The sequence below is a fragment of the Bombina bombina genome, chromosome 10, assembly GCF_027579735.1.
Source record: "Bombina bombina isolate aBomBom1 chromosome 10, aBomBom1.pri, whole genome shotgun sequence".
NCBI classification, from domain to species: domain Eukaryota; kingdom Metazoa; phylum Chordata; class Amphibia; order Anura; family Bombinatoridae; genus Bombina; species Bombina bombina.
Genome location: NC_069508.1, coordinates 105,269,967 through 105,290,543, shown reverse-complemented (window position 1 = coordinate 105,290,543; position 20,577 = coordinate 105,269,967). Strand labels below are relative to the sequence as shown.

General features: G+C 42.5%; 1 protein-coding gene across 2 annotated transcripts in view; it reads right to left on the bottom strand.

Annotated features, from left to right (window-relative positions):
- SEC16B (SEC16 homolog B, endoplasmic reticulum export factor) overlaps positions 1-20,577 on the bottom strand; it is a 602,132-nt gene that overhangs the window by 70,476 nt on the left and 511,079 nt on the right. The window lies entirely within an intron of this gene.

Genomic DNA, 20,577 nt, shown 5'->3' with positions numbered 1-20,577 from the left:
AATATTTTCATTAACAGGGAATCTATTATGGTTCCCAAGAACACTAACCTTGTAGCCGGAATTAAGGAACTCTTTCCCAAATTCACCTTCTATCCTTGGGAATGCAGAAAGGATAACAACATCTCCGTGTGGGAGATCGCTTGTTGAAAGGATGGTGCCTGAACCAGAATGTCGTCCAGATAAGGCGCCACAGCAATGTCCCGCAACCAGAGTACTGCCAACAAGGATCCCAGTAGCAAGGCCGAATGGAAGAGCCACAAACTGGAAGTGTTTGTCTAGAAATGCAAGCCTCAGAAACTTGTGATGATCCCTGTGAATGGGAACATGCAGGTACACATCCTTTAAACCCACTGTTGTCATGAATTGACCCTCTTGAACCAAGGGAAGAATGGAACGAAAAGTTTCCATCTTGAAGGACGGTACTCTGAGGAACTTGTTTAGACTTTTGAGATCTAAATTTGGTCTCAAAGTTCCCTCTTTTTTGGGAGCCACAAACAGATTGGAGTTAAATCCCAGACCCTCTTCCTGCATTGGAACAGGAACTATCACTCCCAGGTTGGAAAGGTTACGAACACAGTGTAAGAACGCCTCTCTTTTTATTTGGTCTACAGATAATCTTGAGAGCAGAAACCTGCCCCTGGGAGGAAAGGTCTTGAACTCTAGTTTGTTTCCTTGGGACACAATGTCCACCACCCAGGGATCCTGAACATCCCGAACCCAAGCCTGAGCAAAGAAGGAAAGTCTTTCCCCCACAAGATCTGGTCCCAGATCGGGGGCAGACCCTTCATGCTGACTTTGTCATTAGCAGGCTTCTTAGATTGCTTTCCCTTGTTCCAAGACTGGTTGGACCTCCAGGAAGGCTTGGACTGTTCCTGCTTGGTAGAGGGAGAGGAAGGCTTACCCTTGAAGTTTCGAAAGGAACGAAAATTACTCTGACGTCCCTTCTGCTTATTCCTCTTATCCTGTGGGAGGATATGACCCTTTATTCCAGTAATGTTGGAAATAATTTCAGCCAAGCCCGGCCCAAACAAGGTCTTACCCTTGTAGGAAATCGCCAAAAGCTTAGACTTAGATGAAACATCCGCAGACCAGGATTTCAACCATAAGGCTCTGCGTGCCAGTACGGCAAACCCAGAAATCTTTGCTCCCAGCTAAAAAACCTGTAGGGAAGCATCCATAATAAAAGAATTGGCCTACTTAAGGGCCTTGATCCTATCCTGGATCTCTTCAAGAGGAGTGTCTGTCTGAATAGAAACAGACAACGCATCAAACCAGGATGCTGCCGCACTAGTGACGGTAGCAATACACACCGCAGGTTGCCATTGTAAACCCTGGTGAACATACATTTTTTTGAGCAATCACTCCAACTTCTTATCTATAGGATGCTTAAAGGAACAACTATCCTCTATGGGAATAGTGGTTCTCTTAGCCAAAGTGGAAATTTCCCCTTTCACCTTGGGGACCGCCTGCCAAGACTCCTTGATAGAGTCAGCAATAGGAAACATCTTTTTAAAAATAGGGGATGGAGATAGATACCAGGTCTCTCCCATTCCTTAGCAATAATCTCTGTAGCCCTATCTGGTACAGGGAAAACCTCCACAATGGAAAGTACATCAAAATACTTGTTTAGCTTGCTAGACTTCTTAGGATTGACTACGATCGTAGTGTCGGAGTCGTCCGAGGTAGCCAAAACCTCCTTAAGTAACAAACGGAGGTGTTCTAACTTAAACCTGAAGGATACAACTTCAGCATCAGAAAAAGGAATTACACTGTCTGAGTCTGAGATTTCACCCTCAGATGCTAGCAAAGTATCTTCCTCCTCAGACTTCTGGGAGGGAACATTCGGAATAGCCACGACTGCGTCAGAAACATTACTCACTGATTCTTTACATTTCCTCTTGTGCTTTCCCTGCAGCAAGGGAAAAGCAGACAGTGCATCAGATACTGCAGAAGACATGAGGGTAGCGATGTCTTGCAACGTAACTCCCGGCGGAGCTTGAGAGGAAGCACAGGGCACTGCATGTGTGGACAATAACATTTTGGACACTTGAGGAGAAAGCTGTGGCATATCTTCTAGACAATGTTGGCTCAGAATCAAAAAGTTTATCCCTGTTTAGGCACATTTTCTATTACATATCTGCTACATTATTTTAATAGGATGTTTGAGATTTTTTTACTTTTCTTTCTAGGGGATGCGCTGTGTGTGTGTGTGTATATATGTTTTGTGTGACTGCAATTTGAGCCCAATCAAGTTATATATGCATGGCAGCAGAATGATTTATGAGTGCAATTTGCCAGATTTGTGTATTGTTCACAATCAGGATTGTTACAGCTAAACACAGTTATAATATAACACTGCACTATTTTGCTGTCATGCTTATGAATTTGGGAGGTATAGTATTATGGCAAACATCTCTATTAATTAATATATATGCACTTTATAATAAACCCTAATAGATTAAGGATAACAGGGGGTTAATGGATAGTGAGCCTCAGAGGAGATTAATCACCTGTTTTCCTCTGCTCACACAGCAGTAGCTAATATATCATTAAGGTCATATGCACACGATTCTTCTATGTCATTGGATAATTTTTAAACATTGTATGTTTGTTAAATGCTATATATATGATGTGATGTTAATTTATTTTATTCACTGCCTGAGGAAAGAGTGCCAAAAGCACTTTGAAACGCGTTGCAGATTAAAAGTTTTAAATATATATTTTTTCAATAAATAGTCCTCTATGCATAGAGGTTATTTTGGTTTTATCTAAAACTGTGAGTGTTTTTTTTACTTTTATTTTAACTGTGGATCTGGTACCTGTTTGCCCGAGTGAGCTAGCTGGTGGGCTCATATTAACTCAGCTTGTTTGACTTGCACTGCAATATAGTGCGCCACTTTTGTGAGTATATTCTCTGGAGGGTCTTTGGGATTTTTCTCTTTTTTTAGTGATTTCATGCACTATTGGAGCACCCTTCCCCCTCCTCCTTGCATTTTATTTTTCAGCAACCATTGGTATATCCACGATCTGGAGTGAGCCAGCTGGTGGGCTCTGATCTATCCAGCCTGCCTGACTTGCACTGTCACATAGTGCGCCCCTTTTGTGAGTATAATTCTGTACAGTGATGTATTGATACAATTTCCAACAATTGTTGTTTTCTCCTGCACCATTGGAGCGCCTTTTTATGTTTTTTCATATTTGCAGTTTATCCCTGTAATTCAATGTTATCTCAATACATGAGGAACAGAAAGGGATTGGTGGTTCCACGTTAGCATCAGAACATAAAGTACAAGTAACATTTTGCAGAGCCTCCTGGTCCATCTTTACCCAGAAATTAATAAATTAAAAATAAAATTACTTAATTTTTAATCAAAAGTTCACACAAAAAAAGTTACTGTCCCTTTAAATATAAAATGAAACTGCTTTATTTTTACAGCAAAAATATGAAAAAGTTGTTATCAAACACCCAGGACAGCCTCTACACATCAGCTTAGCTTTGCTGAGGTGCATACCTGCCCTGCTGGAAAACCGGAGACAATAGTTATCAGATGAATTCTGGACTCAATCCAGAGCGCTGCATCCAATGTCCGTCGAGCGTAGCACACAAAACTGCAAGCCACAACCAAATTTCTCCCCTCCGGAACACAGGAAGTGAAGTGAAAGGGCTCGCAATAGAAACCTTGGCACCTCAGCTAGCCCCGCCCATCGTGGGCATAACAAAACTAACCTCCCGGTCGGCATGATTAACACTAAGGTAAAAACCGCCGGGAGCAAGTAAAACACACACCACCTCTAAACATATTGATTGAGCCTATCTCCTCGTCCGCAGTGCCTGCAACCCCTGCCTTATATAAGACCCTTAACTTGCTAGGAGCCATATATCTAGTGTGCCATCAAAATAAAATATTAAAGTGCCATCCTTTTCCTGTATACTGCTCAGAAAATAAAAATAGCACTTACCTTAATGTAATCTGCCAGGCAGCAGGGCAGCTCACTAGGTTTGAGAGGCATGCTACCTTACATGGACCTGTGGAAAAAAGACAAAGACTCAGTAATCTTACTCGGGCTTTCAATGTTAGGGCAGCATTAACTACTTGGGAGGCGTGGTGAAGATTGTACCCCACAAGTTTTCATCGCTTAAAAGCCACCACTTCTCTACTGAAGAGACTGACATAGACTACGGCTACACCCCAGGAAAAAAGCAAAACAAACTTGCACTGCTGAAAAATAATAAAATCTTGATTGAAGAATCTTCTTCTAGACACCTAAACTTTACCACCTCCTTGACTGGGGTTGGAGGGAAGGGAGGTGATATTTAACAGCTTTGCTGTGGTGCTCTTTGCCTCCTCCTGCTGCCCAGGAGTGATATTCCTAATAGTAATTAGAGATGATCCGTGGACTCACTGTGTCATTAGAAAGTACAGTAAATTAACCCCTAATCCGCGATTAACCAACATCACAATAAACCTAATAAAATATATTAACCCCTAATACACCATTAACCCACATCGCAACAAACCTAATAAAATATATTAACCCCTAATACACCATTAACCCACATTGCAACAAACCTATTAAAACGATTAACCCCTAATCCGCCAAAGCCACACAACTCAATAATCCTAATAAATCTATTAACCCCTAATCCGCCAAAACCCCACAACGCAAATAACTAATTAAATTACTAAGCTCCCTAACCAAATACTCCCTAAATTAACCCCAATTACCTAAATTAAAAAAATACTAAGTTACAATTAAAATAAAAAACTAACATTACTTAAAAATAAAAAAATAAAAATTTAAATTAATCCAAGATTACAAAAAATAAAAAAGTCTAACATTACATAAAATAATAAACTAAATTATCAAAATAAAAAAATTAAACCTAATCTTTATGAAAATAAGAAAGCCCCCCAAAATAAAAACACTAAGTCCCCCCTATAACAGTAAACCCCCCCCACCAACCAAACCCCCCAAAATAAAAAAACCTAACTCTAAAAAAATCCTAAAGTAGGGGCATTTGTATGGGCAATGCCCTTAAAAGGGCATTTAGCTCTTTTACTGCCCTTAAAAGGGCATTCAGCTCTTTAAAGAATGTCCAGAAATCCCTAATCGAAAAATAAAAAAAAGCCTAAGTCTAACCCCCCAAATAGGTACTCACCGTTCCTGTAGTCCGGCGGAGAAGGTCCTGTTCCAGGTAGTAAAGTCTTATTCCAAGCGGCCAACATCTTCTTCCAAGCAGGGACCTCTTACTTCTTCATCCAGGACAAAGCCAGCGCGGAGTGGAGATGAGCGCAGAGCAGGACCGGCGACAGCGGAGCCATGGAGTGTGGAGGATCCTCTTCGTACGATCGCCGCCCTACACTGAATAGTGAACCCCCACAACGCATTATGCTTAATTAAACTATTAACCCCTAATCCGCAATTCACCCACATCGCAAACTACCTAATAAAACTATTAACCCCTAATCTGCCATTAACCCACATCGCAATAAACCTAATAAAGTATATGAACCCCTAATCCCCCATTAACCCACATCGCAATAAACCTAATAAAGTATATTAACCCCTAATCCCCCATTAACCCACATCACAACAAACCTAATAAAATGATTAACCTCTAATCCGACAAACCCACAAAACGCAATAATCCTAATAAATCTATTAACCCCCTAATCCGCCAAACCCCCACAACGCAAATAACTAATTGAATGACTAAGCCCCCTAACCTATTTGATTCTTCAAATTAAAATCAGCCAATAGGATGAGAGCTACTGAAATCCTATGGGATGATTTGAACTGCCAATAGGATTTCAGTAGCTCTCATCCTATTGGCTGATTTGAATTTGAAGAATCAAATCAGCCAATAGGAATGCAAGGGATGCCATATTTAAACGTGTACCTTGAATTCACTATTCAGTGTACGGCTGCGATCGTACGAAGAGGATCCTACACGCTCCATGGCTCCGCGGTCGCCGGTCCTGCTCTGTGCTCATCTCCGCTCCGCGCCGGCTTGGTCCTGGATGAAGAAGGAAGATGTCCCCGCTTGGAAGAAGATGTTAGCCGCTTGGAAGAAGTCTTCAACACCTGGAACAGGACCTTCTCCGCCGGACTTCAGGAACGGTGAGTACCTATTTGGAGGTTTAGACTTTATTATTTTTATTTATTTGGGGGGTTTGGTTATTTTTAGATTAGGGATTTCTGGGCATTCTTAAAAGAGCTGAATACCCTTTTAAGGGCAATGCCCATACAAATGCCCCTTTAGGGGCAATGGGTAGTTTGGGATTTTTTAGTGTTTTTTCTTATTTTCATAGGGATTAGGTTTAATTTTTTTATGTTTGATAATTTGGTTTAATATTTTTTGTAATCTTAGATTAATTTAAATTTAGTTTTTTTTATTTTTAAGTAATGTTAGCTTATTTATTTTAATAGTAACTTAGTATTTTTTAATTTAGGTAATTGGGGTTAATTTAAGGGGTGTTAAGTTAGAGGGCTTAATAATTTAATTAGTTGTTTGCGTTGTGAGGGTTTGGCGGATTAGGGGTTAATAGATTTATTAGGATTATTGCGTTGTGTGGGTTTGGTGGATTAGGGGTTAATAGTTTTATTAGGTTTGTTGTGATGTGGGTTAATGGCGGATAAGGGGTTAATATACTTTATTAGGTTTATTGCGATGTGGGTTAGTGGCGGAAAACATAATTTATGCTTACCTGATAAATTCCTTTCTCCTGTAGTGTAGTCAGTCTACGGGTCATCCATTACTTATGGGATTATATCTCCTCCCTAACAGGAAGTGCAAGAGGATCACCCAAGCAGAGCTGCTATATAGCTCCTCCCCTCTACGTCATACCCAGTCATTCGACCGAAACCAAACGAGAAAGGAGAAACTATAGGGTGCAGTGGTGACTGGAGTTTAATTTAAAATTTAGACCTGCCGTAAAAACAGGGTGGGCCGTGGACTGACTACACTACAGGAGAAAGGAATTTATCAGGTAAGCATAAATTATGTTTTCTCCGGTTAAGTGTAGTCAGTCCACGGGTCATCCATTACTTATGGGATACCAATACCAAAGCTAAAAGTACACGGATGACGGGAGGGACAGGCAGGATCATTACACGGAAGGAACCAGTGCCTGAAGAACCTTTCTCCCAAAAACAGCCTCCGAAGAAGCAAAAGTGTCAAATTTGTAAAATTTCGAAAAGGTGTGAAGTGAAGACCAAGTTGCAGCCTTGATAATCTGTTCAACAGAGGCCTCATTTTTAAAGGCCCAAGTGGAAGCCACAGCTCTAGTAGAATGAGCTGTAATTCTTTCAGGAGGCTGCTGTCCAGCAGTCTCATAGGCTAAACGTATTATGCTACGAAGCCAGAAAGAGAGAGAGGTAGTCAAAGCTTTTTGACCTCTCCTCTGTCCAGAATAAACGACAAACAGGGAAGAAGTTTGGCGAAAATCTTTAGTTGCCTGCAAATAAAATTTGAGGGCACGGACGACGTCCAGATTGTGCAGAAGTCGTTCCTTCTTTGAAGAAGGATTAGGGCACAATGATGGAACAACAATCTCTTGATTGATATTCCTGTTAGTGACTACCTTAGGTAAGAACCCAGGTTTAGTACGCAGAACTACCTTGTCTGAATGAAAAATCAGATAAGGAGAATCACAATGTAAGGCCGATAACTCAGAGACTCTTCGAGCCGAGGAAATAGCCATTAAAAACAGAACTTTCCAAGATAACAGCTTGATATCAATGGAATGAAGGGGTTCAAATGGAACACCCTGTAAAACGTTAAGAACTAAGTTTAAGCTCCACGGCGGAGCAACAGTTTTAAACACAGGCTTAATCCTGGCCAAAGCCTGACAAAAAGCCTGAACGTCTGGAACTTCTGACAGACTTTTGTGTAAAAGGATGGACAGAGCTGAGATCTGTCCCTTTAACGAACTAGCAGATAAACCCTTTTCTAAACCTTCTTGTAGAAAAGACAATATCCTAGGAATCCTAACCTTACTCCATGAGTAACTCTTGGATTCGCACCAATGCAAGTATTTACGCCATATTTTATGGTAAATTTTCCTGGTAACAGGTTTCCTAGCCTGTATTAAGGTATCAATCACTGACTCCGAGAATCCACGCTTTGATAGAATCAAGCGTTCAATCTCCATGCAGTCAGCCTCAGAGAAATTAGATTTGGATGTTTGAAAGGACCCTGAATCAGAAGGTCCTGTCTCAGAGGCAGAGACCATGGTGGACAGGACGACATGTCCACTAGATCTGCATACCAGGTCCTGCGTGGCCACGCAGGCGCTATTAGAATCACCGATGCTCTCTCCTGTTTGATCCTGGCAATCAATCGAGGAAGCATCGGGAAGGGTGGAAACACATAAGCCATGTTGAAGACCCAAGGTGCTGTCAGAGCATCTATCAGTACCGCTCCCGGGTCCCTGGACCTGGATCCGTAACAAGGAAGCTTGGCGTTCTGGCGAGACGCCATGAGATCCAGATCTGGTTTGCCCCAACGCCGAAGCAGTTGGGCAAATACCTCCGGATGAAGTTCCCACTCCCAACGGATGAAAAGTCTGGCGACTTAGGAAATCCGCCTCCCAGTTCTCCACGCCTGGGATGTGGATCGCTGACAGGTGGCAAGAGTGAGACTCTGCCCAGCGAATTATCTTTGAGACTTCCATCATCGCTAGGGAACTCCTTGTCCCTCCCTGATGGTTGATGTAAGCCACAGTCGTGATGTTTTCCGACTGGAACCTGATGAACCTCAGAGTTGCTAACTGAGGCCAAGCCAGAAGAGCATTGAAAACCGCTCTTAATTCCAGAATGTTTATTGGAAGGAGTTTCTCCTCCTGAGTCCATGATCCCTGAGCCTTCAGGGAATTCCAGACAGCGCCCCAACCTAGCAGGCTGGCGTCTGTTGTTACAATCGTCCAATCTGGCCTGCTGAAGGGCATCCCCCTGGACAGATGTGGCCGAGAAAGCCACCATAGAAGAGAATCTCTGGTCTCTTGATCCAGATTCAGCATAGGGGACAAATCTGAGTAATCCCCATTCCACTGACTTAGCATGCACAATTGCAGTGGCCTGAGATGCAGGCGTGCAAAAACAGAATTTATGTTTACCTGATAAATTACTTTCTCCAACGGTGTGTCCGGTCCACGGCGTCATCCTTACTTGTGGGATATTCTCCTCCCCAACAGGAAATGGCAAAGAGCCCAGCAAAGCTGGTCACATGATCCCTCCTAGGCTCCGCCTACCCCAGTCATTCGACCGACGTTAAGGAGGAATATTTGCATAGGAGAAACCATATGTTACCGTGGTGACTGTAGTTAAAGAAAATAAATTATCAGACCTGATTAAAAAAACCAGGGCGGGCCGTGGACCGGACACACCGTTGGAGAAAGTAATTTATCAGGTAAACATAAATTCTGTTTTCTCCAACATAGGTGTGTCCGGTCCACGGCGTCATCCTTACTTGTGGGAACCAATACCAAAGCTTTAGGACACGGATGAAGGGAGGGAGCAAATCAGGTCACCTAAATGGAAGGCACCACGGCTTGCAAAACCTTTCTCCCAAAAATAGCCTCAGAAGAAGCAAAAGTATCAAATTTGTAAAATTTAGAAAAAGTGTGCAGTGAAGACCAAGTCGCTGCCTTACATATCTGATCAACAGAAGCCTCGTTCTTGAAGGCCCATGTGGAAGCCACAGCCCTAGTGGAGTGAGCTGTGATTCTTTCAGGAGGCTGCCGTCCGGCAGTCTCATAAGCCAATCGGATAATGCTTTTAATCCAGAAGGAGAGAGAGGTAGAAGTTGCTTTTTGTCCTCTCCGTTTACCAGAATAAACAACAAACAAAGACAAAGTTTGTCTGAAATCCTTAGTAGCTGCTAAGTAAAATTTGAGAGCACGAACTACATCCAAGTTGTGCAACAAACGTTCCTTCTTTGAAACTGGATTAGGACACAAAGAAGGCACAACTATCTCCTGGTTAATGTTTTTGTTAGAAACAACTTTTGGAAGAAAACCAGGTTTAGTACGCAAAACCACCTTATCTGCATGGAACACCAGATAAGGAGAAGAACACTGCAGAGCAGATAATTCTGAAACTCTTCTAGCAGAAGAAATTGCAACCAAAAACAAAACTTTCCAAGATAATAACTTAATATCAACGGAATGTAAGGGTTCAAACGGAACCCCCTGAAGAACTGAAAGAACTAGGTTGAGACTCCAAGGAGGAGTCAAAATTTTGTAAACAGGCTTGATTCTAACCAGAGCCTGAACAAAGGCTAGAACATCTGGCACAGCTGCCAGCTTTTTGTGAAGTAACACAGACAAGGCAGAAATCTGTCCCATCAAGGAACTTGCAGATAATCCTTTTTCCAATCCTTCTCGAAGGAAGGATAGACTCTTAGGAATCTTAACCTTGTCCCAAGGGAATCCTGCAGATTCACACCAACAGATATACCAAATTATGTGGTAATTTTTCTGGTTACAGGCTTTCAGGCCTGAACAAGAGTATTAATAACAGAATCTGAGAACCCTCGCTTTGATAAGATCAAGCGTTCAATCTCCAAGCAGTCAGCTGGAGTGGGTCGAACGGACCTAGAACAAGAAGGTCTCGTCTCAAAGGTAGCTTCCATGGTGGAGCCGATGACATATTCACCAGATCTGCATACCAAGTCCTGCGTGGCCACGCAGGAGCTATCAAAATCACCGACGCCCTCTCCTGATTGATCCTGGCTACCAGCCTGGGGATGAGAAGAAACGGCGGGAACACATAAGCTAGTTTGAAGGTCCAAGGTGCTACTAGTGCATCCACTAGAGCCGCCTTGGGATCCCTGGATCTGTACCCGTAGTAAGGAACTCTGAAGTTCTGACGAGAGGCCATCAGATCCATGTCTGGAATGCCCCACGGTTGAGTGACTTGGGCAAAGATTTCCGGATGGAGTTCCCACTCCCCCGGATGCAATGTCTGACGACTCAGAAAATCCACTTCCCAATTTTCCACTCCTGGGATGTGGATAGCAGACAGGTGGCAGGAGTGAGACTCCGCCCATAGAATGATTTTGGTCACTTCTTCCATCGCTAGGGAACTCCTTGTTCCCCCCTGATGGTTGATGTATGAACTTGGCCCTCGCTAGCTGAGGCCAAGCTTTGAGAGCATTGAATATCGCTCTCAGTTCCAGAATATTTATCGGTAGAAGAGATTCTACCCGAGACCAAAGACCCTGAGCTTTCAGGGATCCCCAGACCGCGCCCCAGCCCATCAGACTGGCGTCGGTCGTGACAATGACCCACTCTGGTCTGCGGAAGGTCATCCCTTGTGACAGGTTGTCCAGGGACAGCCACCAACAGAATGAGTCTCTGGTCCTCTGATTTACTTGTATCTTCGGAGACAAGTCTGAATAGTCCCCATTCCACTGACTGAGCATGAACAGTTGTAATGGTCTTAGATAAATGCGCACAAAAGGAACTATGTCCATTGCCGCTACCGTCAAACCTATCACTTCCATGCACTGCGCTATGGAAGGAAGAGGAACGGAATGAAGTATCCGACAAGAGTCTAGAAGTTTTGTTTTTCTGGCTTCTGTCAGAAAAATCCTCATTTCTAAGGAGTCTATTATAGTTCCCAAGAAGGGAACCCTCGTTGACGGAGATAGAGAACTCTTTTCCACGTTCACTTTCCATCCGTGAGATCTGAGAAAGGCCAGGACAATGTCCGTGTGAGCCTTTACTTGAGGAAGGGACGACGCTCGAATCAGAATGTCGTCCAAGTAAGGTACTACAGCAATGCCCCTTGGTCTTAGCACCGCCAGAAGGGACCCTAGTACCTATGAGAAAATCCTAGGAGCAGTGGCTAATCCGAAAGAAAACGCCACGAACTGGAAATGCTTGTCCAGGAATGCAAACCTTAGGAACCGATGATGTTCCTTGTGGATAGGAATATGTAGATACGCATCCTTGAAATCCACCTTGGTCATGAATTGACCTTCCTGGATGGAAGGAAGAAGTGTTCGAATGGTTTCCATCTTGAACGATGGAACCTTGAGAAACTTGTTCAAGATCTTGAGATCTAAGATTGGTCAGAACGTTCCCTCTTTTTTGGGAACTATGAACAGATTGGAGTAGAACCCCATCCCTTGTTCTCCTAATGGAACAGGATGAATCACTCCCATTTTTAGCAGGTCTTCTACCCAATGAAAGAATGCCTGTCTTCTTATGTGGTCTGAAGACAACTGAGACCTGTGGAACCTCCCCCTTGGAGGAAGCCCCTTGAACTCCAGAGAATAACCTTGGGAGACTATTTCTAGCGCCCAAGGATCCAGAACATCTCTTGCCCCAGCCTGAGCGAAGAGAGAGAGTCTGCCCCCCACCAGATCCGGTCCCGGATCGGGGGCCCGCATTTCATGCTGTCTTGGTAGCAGTGGCAGGTTTCCTGGCCTGCTTTCCTTTGTTCCAGCCTTGCATAAGTCTCCAGGCTGGATTGGCTTGAGAAGTATTACCTTCCTGCTTAGAGGACGTAGCCCTTGGGGCTGATCCGTTTCTGCGAAAGGGACGAAACTTAGGTTTATTTTTGGTCTTGAAAAGACCTATCCTGAGGAAGGGCGTGGCCCTTGCCCCCAGTGATATCAGAGATAATCTCTTTCAAGTCAGGGCCAAAGAGAGTTTTTCCCCTTGAAAGGAATGTCAAGCAATTTGTTCTTGGAAGACGCATCCGCTGCCCAAGATTTTAACCAAAGCGCTCTGCGCCACAATAGCAAACCCAGAATTTTTTCGCCGCTAACCTAGCCAATTGCAAGGTGGCGTCTAGGGTGAAAGAATTAGCCAATTTAAGAGCACGAATTCTTTCCATAATCTCCTCATAAGAAGAAGAATTACTAATAATCGCCTTTCCTAGCTCATCAAACTAGAAACACGCGGCTGCAGTGACAGGGACAATGCATGCAATTGGTTGTAGAAGGGAACCTTGCTGAACAAACATCTTTAGCAGACCTTCTAATTTTTTATCCATAGGATCTTGGAAAGCACAACTATCTTCTATGGGTATAGTGGCGCGCTTGTGTAGAGTAGAAACCGCCCCCTCGACCTTGGGGACTGTCTGCCATCAGTCCTTTCTGGGGTCGACTATAGGAAAACAATTTTATAAATATGGGGGGAGGTACTAAAGGTATACCGGGCCTGTCCCATTCTTTACTAACAATGTACGCCACCCGCTTGGATATAGGAAAAGCTTCGGGGGGCCCCGGGGCCTCTAAGAACTTTTCCATTTTACATAGTGGTTCTGGAATGACCAGATAATCACAATCATCCAAATTGGATAACACCTCCTTAAGCAGAGCGCGGAGATGTTCCAACTTAAATTTAAAAGTAATCACATCAGGTTCAGCTTGTTGAGAAATGTTTCCTGAATCTGAAATTTCTCCCTCAGACAAAACCTCCCTGGCCCCCTCAGACTGGTGTAGGGGCCCTTCAGGAACCATATCATCAGCGTTCTCATGCTCTACAGAATTTTCTAAAACAGAGCAGTCGCGCTTTCGCTGATAAGTGGGCATATTGGCTAAAATGTTTTTGATAGAATTATCCATTACAGCCGTTAAATGTTGCATAGTAAGGAGTATTGGCGCACTAGATGTACTAGGGGCCTCCTGTATGGGCAAGACTGGTGTAGACGAAGGAGGGGATGATGCAGTACCATGCTTACTCCCCTCACTTGAGGAATCATCTTGGGCATCATTTTTACTAAATTATTTTATGACATAAAATACATATAGTTAAATGAGAAGGAACCTTGGTTTCCCCACAGTCAGAACACAATCTATCTGGTAGTTCAGACATGTTAAACAGGCATAAACTTGATAACAAAGCACAAAAAACGTTTTAAAATAAAACCGTTACTGTCACTTTAAATTTTAAACTAAACACACTTTATTACTGCAATTGCGAAAAAGTATGAAGGAATTGTTCAAAATTCACCAAAATTTCACCACAGTGTCTTAAAGCCTTAAAAGTATTGCACACCAAATTTGGAAGCTTTAACCCTTAAAATAACGGAACCGGAGCCGTTTTTATATTTAACCCCTTTACAGTCCCTGGAATCTGCTTTGCTGAGACCCAACCAAGCCCAAAGGGGAATACGATACCAAATGATGCCTTCAGAAAGACTTTTCTATGTAACAGAGCTCCACACACATGCAGCTGCATGCCATGCTGTCCTCAAAAACAAGTGCGCCATACCGGCGCGAAAATGAGGCTCTGACTATGATTAGGGAAAGCCCCTAAAGAATAAGGTGTCAAAAACAGTGCCTGCCGATATAATCATATCAAAATACCCAGAATAAATGATTCCTCAAGGCTAAATATGTGTTAATAATGAATCGATTTAGCCCAAAAAAAGTCTACAGTCTTAATAAGCCCTTGTGAAGCCCTTATTTACTATCTTAATAAACATGGCTTACCGGATCCCATAGGGAAAATGACAGCTTCCAGCATTACATCGTCTTGTTAGAATGTGTCATACCTCAAGCAGTAAGAGACTGCACACTGTTCCCCCAACTGAAGTTAATTGCTCTCAACAGTCCTGTGTGGAACAGCCATGGATTTTAGTTACGGTGCTAAAATCATTTTCCTCATACAAACAGAAATCTTCATCTCTTTTCTGTTTCTGAGTAAATAGTACATACCAGCACTATTTTAAAATAACAAACTCTTGATTGAATAATAAAAACTACAGTTAAACACTAAAAAACTCTAAGCCATCTCCGTGGAGATGTTGCCTGTACAACGGCAAAGAGAATGACTGGGGTAGGCGGAGCCTAGGAGGGATCATGTGACCAGCTTTGCTGGGCTCTTTGCCATTTCCTGTTGGGGAGGAGAATATCCCACAAGTAAGGATGACGCCGTGGACCGGACACACCTATGTTGGAGAAAGGAACTATGTCCATTGCCGCTACCATTAAGCCGATTACCTCCATGCATTGAGCCACTGACGGGTGTTGAATGGAATGAAGGACACGGCAAGCATTTAGAAGTTGTGTTAACCTGTCCTCTGTCAGGTAAATTTTCATTTCTACAGAATCTATAAGAGTCCCCAAGAAGGGAACTCTTGTGAGTGGCAATAGAGAACTCTTTTCTACGTTCACCTTCCACCCATACGACCTTAGAAATGCCAGAACTAACTCTGTATGAGACTTGGCAGTTTGGAAACTTGGCGCTTGTATCAGAATGTCGTCTAGGTACGGAGCTACCGATATTCCTCGCGGTCTTAGTACCGCCAGAAGAGAGCCCAGAACCTTTGTAAAGATTCTTGGAGCCGTAGCTAACCCGAAGGGAAGAGCTACAAACTGGTAATGCCTGTTTAGGAAGGCAAACCTTAGGTACCGATAATGATCTTTGTGAATCGGTATGTGAAGGTAGGCATCCTTTAAATCCACTGTGGTCATGTACTGACCCTTTTGGATCATAGGTAAGATTGTCCGGATAGTTTCCATTTTGAACGATGGAACTCTTAGGAATTTGTTTAGGATCTTTAAGTCCAAGATTGGTCTGAAGGTTCCCTCTTTTTTGGGAACCACAAACAGATTTGAGTAAAACCCTTGTCCCTGTTCCGACCGCGGAACTGGGTGGATCACTCCCATTATTAAAAGGTCTTGTACACAGCGTAGAAACGCCTCTTTCTTTATCTGGTTTACTGACAACCTTGAAAGATGAAATCTCCCTTTTGGAGGAGAAGCTTTGAAGTCCAGAAGATATCCCTGAGATATGATCTCTAACGCCCAGGGATCCTGGACATCTCTTGCCCAAGCCTGGGCGAAGAGAGAAAGTCTGCCCCCCACTAGATCCGTTTCCGGATCGGGGGCCCTCACTTCATGCTGTCTTAGGGGCGGCAGCAGGCTTTCTGGCCTGCTTGCCCTTGTTCCAGGACTGGTTAGGTTTCCAGCCCTGTCTGTAGCGAGCAACAGTTCCTTCCTGTTTTGGAGCGGAGGAAGTTGATGCTGCTCCTGCCTTGAAGTTACGAAAGGCACGAAAATTAGACTGTTTAGCCCTTGGTTTGGCTCTGTCTTGAGGCAGGGCATGGCCCTTACCTCCAGTAATGTCAGCGATAATTTCTTTCAAACTGGGCCCGAATAATGTTTGCCCTTTGAAAGGTATGTTAAGCAATTTAGATTTAGAAGTCACATCGGCTGACCAGTATTTAAGCCACAGCGCTCTGCGCGCTTGAATGGCGAATCCGGAGTTCTTAGCCGTAAGCTTAGTTAAGTGTACTACGGCATCAGAAATAAATGAATTAGCTAGCTTAAGGACTCTAAGCTTGTCTATAATCTCATCCAATGGAGCTGAGCTAATGGTCTCTTCCAGAGACTCAAACCAGAATGCCGCCGCAGCCGTGACGGGCGCAATGCATGCAAGGGGTTGTAATATAAAACCTTGTTGAACAAACATTTTCTTAAGGTAACCCTCTAGCTTTTTATCCATTGGATCTGAAAAAGCACAGCTATCCTCCACCGGGATAGTGGTGCGCTTAGCCAGAGTAGAAACTGCTCCCTCCACCTTAGGGACCGTCTGTCATAAGTCCCGTGTGGTGGCGTCTATTGGAAACATTTTTCTAAATATAGGAGGGGGTGAAAAAGGCACACCGGGTCTATCCCACTCCTTGTTAATAATTTCTGTAAGCCTCTTAGGTATAGGAAATACATCAGTACACACTGGTACCGCATAGTATCTATCCAGCCTACATAATTTCTCTGGAATTGCAACCGTGTTACAATCATTCAGAGCCGCTAAAACCTCCCCTAGTAAAACACGGAGGTTCTCAAGCTTAAATTTAAAATTTGAAATGTCTGAGTCCAGTTTACTTGGATCAGATCCGTCACCCACAGAATGAAGCTCTCCGTCCTCATGTTCTGCAAATTGTGACGCAGTATCAGACATGGCTCTATTATTATCAGCGCACTCTGTTCTCACCCCAGAGTGGTCGCGTTTACCCCTAAATTCTGGCAATTTAGATAATACTTCAGTCATAACATTAGCCATGTCTTGCAAAGTGATTTGTAAGGGCCGCCCTGATGTACTTGGCGCCACAATATCACGCACCTCCTGAGCGGGAGACGAAGGTACTGACACGTGAGGAGAGTTAGTCGGCATAACTTCCCCCTCGTTGTCTGGTGAAATTTTCTTTACATGTACAGATTGGCTTTTATTTAAAGTAGCATCAATGCAATTAGTAGACAAATTTCTATTGGGCTCCACATTGGCCTTTAAACATATTGCACAAAGAGATTCCTCTGTGTCAGACATGTTTAAACAAACTAGCAATTAGACTAGCAAGCTTGGAAAATACTTTTCAAATAAATTTACAAGCAATATAAAAAACGTTACTGTGCCTTTAAGAAGCACAAAAAACTGTCACAGTTGAAATAACAATGAACCAAATTAGTTATAGCAACCAAATTTTCACAGTAAATGCATTAAGTTAGCAAAGGATTGCACCCACCAGCAAATGGATGATTAACCCCTTAGTACCCAAAAACGGATAACAATTTAATATAAGCGTTTTTATCACAGTCAAAACACAGTCTCACAGGTCTGCTGTGAGTGACTACCTCCCTCAAAACTAGTTTTGGAGACCCCTGGGCTCTGTAGAGACGTCCTGGATCATGGAGGAAGAAATAGGAAGACTGTGACTGAATTTTTACTGCGCAATAAAGCGCCAAAATAGGCCCCTCCCACTCATAATACAACAGTGGGGAAGCTCAGTAAACTGATTTTATTCATAAACAAACGACAGCCATGTGGAAAAATAATGCCCATAAAGTTTTATCACCAAGTACATCAGAGAAAAACGATTAACATGCCAGTAAACGTTTTAAATATAAAATTATGAAATGTTATTAATAAGCCTGCTGCTAGTCGCTTTCACTGCAGTGGAGGCTCAAATATAAGTTAAATGTATACAGTATTTTCTTAGTGAAGTTCCATTCCCTAGAAATACCTCAGTGTAAACATACATACATATCAGCCTGATACCAGTCACTACTACTGCATTTAAGGCTGCACTTACATTACATCGGTATCAGCAGTATTTTCTCAGTCAATTCCATTCCTTAGAAAATAATATACTGCAACATACCTCCTTGCAGGTGAACCCTGCCCGCTGTCCCCTGTTCTGAAGTTACCTCACTCCTCAGAATGGCCGAGAACAGCAAATGGATCTTAGTTACGACCGCTAAGATCATACACAAACTCAAGTAGATTCTTCTTCTAATGCTGCCTGAGAAAGAACAACACACTCCGGTGCTGTTTAAAATAACAAACTTTTGATTGAAGAAATAAAAACTAAGTTTAACAACCACAGTCCTCTCACACGTCCTATCTATTAGTTAGGTGCAAGAGAATGACTGGGTATGACGTAGAGGGGAGGAGCTATATAGCAGCTCTGCTTGGGTGATCCTCTTGCACTTCCTGTTAGGGAGGAAATATAATCCCATAAGTAATGGATGACCTGTGGACTGACTACACTTAACAGGAGAAATATGGGTTTTTATATACTTTATTAGGTTTATTGCGATGTGGATTCATGGTGGATAAGGGGTTAATATACTGTATTAGGTTTATTGCGATGTGGGTTAATGGCGGATTAGGGGATCATATACTTTATTAGCTTTATTGTGATGTGGGTTAATGGTGGATTAGGGGTTAATATACTTTATTAGTTATTACGGTGGGGGATTGCGGTTGACAGGTAGATATTGTGCATGCGTTAGGTGTTAGTTATTTTCAGGAGGTAGCTAGATATTGCGCATGCAATAGGTGTTAGTTAATATTTTCAGGCAGTTACAGGAGTTACGGTGCTCACATACTTAGCGCAAGGCTTGCTGTGTCTGCCTATGTGTGGCGAGGTGAAAATTGAGTAAAATGTCTCCATTTTCGCAGCGTAAGTCCTTGTACTGAATATGTGATACCGATTTGCGATGCGGTTCTATGTTAGCTTATGGGAGTAAAAATTGCGACTGACGGATGAAATATACATGCCGCATTTATATGTGGCGCTGTATATGTGATACCAAAACAGAGTAAAAACGGTGTCGCCGGCTTTTGCGGATGCCGCCGCATATGTAATCTTGCCCATTGTTTCTTGCTTGTCAGAACTGATTGTTTATCACTTTAATAGAATAAACTAAAGGTTTGTTTTTACATTCATCCAAATACAAATCTGCACATCTACTGAATAACTTGTAAGGCCAGGGAGTGCCATTAAAGCGAATGCACCACTACACGGGTACCTAAAGCACCTAATCAAAAGTACAATCACTAAAAATGATTATAAAGCAAAAAATAAATTCTTATACTATTGAGACCATGTGAGTTTTCTATTTTTGTCCCTCTGTGGTTCACCTTCACAAAGAGGTTAAACACATAGCTAAAGTCCAGCTCAGGCTCTGTAACACACTACAGCTCCTAAGGCTGCATCTCTCAAGCAGTAGTTTAACTTAATGTTTAAAGGGACAGTCTAGTCAATAATTAAACTTTCATGATGTAGATAGGGCATGCAATTGTAAACAACTTTCCAATTTACTTTTATCATCAAATTTGCTTTGTACTCTTGGAATTCTTAGTTGAAAGTTAAACCTAGGTAGGGTCATATGCTATGTTCTATGCCCTTGAAGGCTGCCTCTAATCTCAGTGCATGTTGACAATTTTTCACAGCTAGAGGGTGTTAGTTTATGTGTGCCATACAGATGAAATTGTGCTCACGCCCGTGGAGTTACCTAGGTGTCAGCACTGATTGGCTAAAATGCAAGTCTATCACAAGAACTGAAATAAGGGGGCAGTCTGCAGAGGCTTAGATACAAGGTAATTACAGAAGTAAAAAGTATATTAATACAACTGTTTTGGTTATGCAAAACTGCATTAGAATGTCCCTTTAAAGTTCCATTTGCTGATGATCCTGACAAGTCATAATTTTTAAATGTAATGAATTGTTATAAAAATAGAATTTAAATATATTTAATAGAAGCCCTTTTACTTCTGGTGTGTGCTGAGTTAAAGGGACAGTTAAGTTAGAATTAAAGATAAATGGATTGGATATAGCATTACATTTTAAACACCTTTACCATTTACTTCTATTATAATTTTTGCTTAGTTATCTTGGTATCCTTTATTAAAGAGTAATCAGGAGAGCGCATATATCTAGCCATCTGGCAGCAATACTTGCAACATTGTTTATTGCAGTCTATGTTATACAAAGACTGCTAAAGACATGTGCATGCTCCTGAGCTCCGATAAGCCTACCTAGCTTTACTCTTAACAAAGGGTATCAAGAGAACAAAGTAAATTTGATAATTGAAGTAAATTGGAAAATCAAATGTTGTGTCTGAATAATAAAAGTTTAATTTTGACTTTAATGTCCTTTTAAGAACCTATGGACGAGTACACACATGCACACCTAACCAAGAGCATAGGCTACTAGCCCATCCAGACCTCTTACCTGCACCTACAAGATATTTGCGTAATCGGATTTCAGATCACAGTTACCTCTCCCTGCCCAATCTATTTTCTCCTTGTTCTATTTTTCCATAAACAT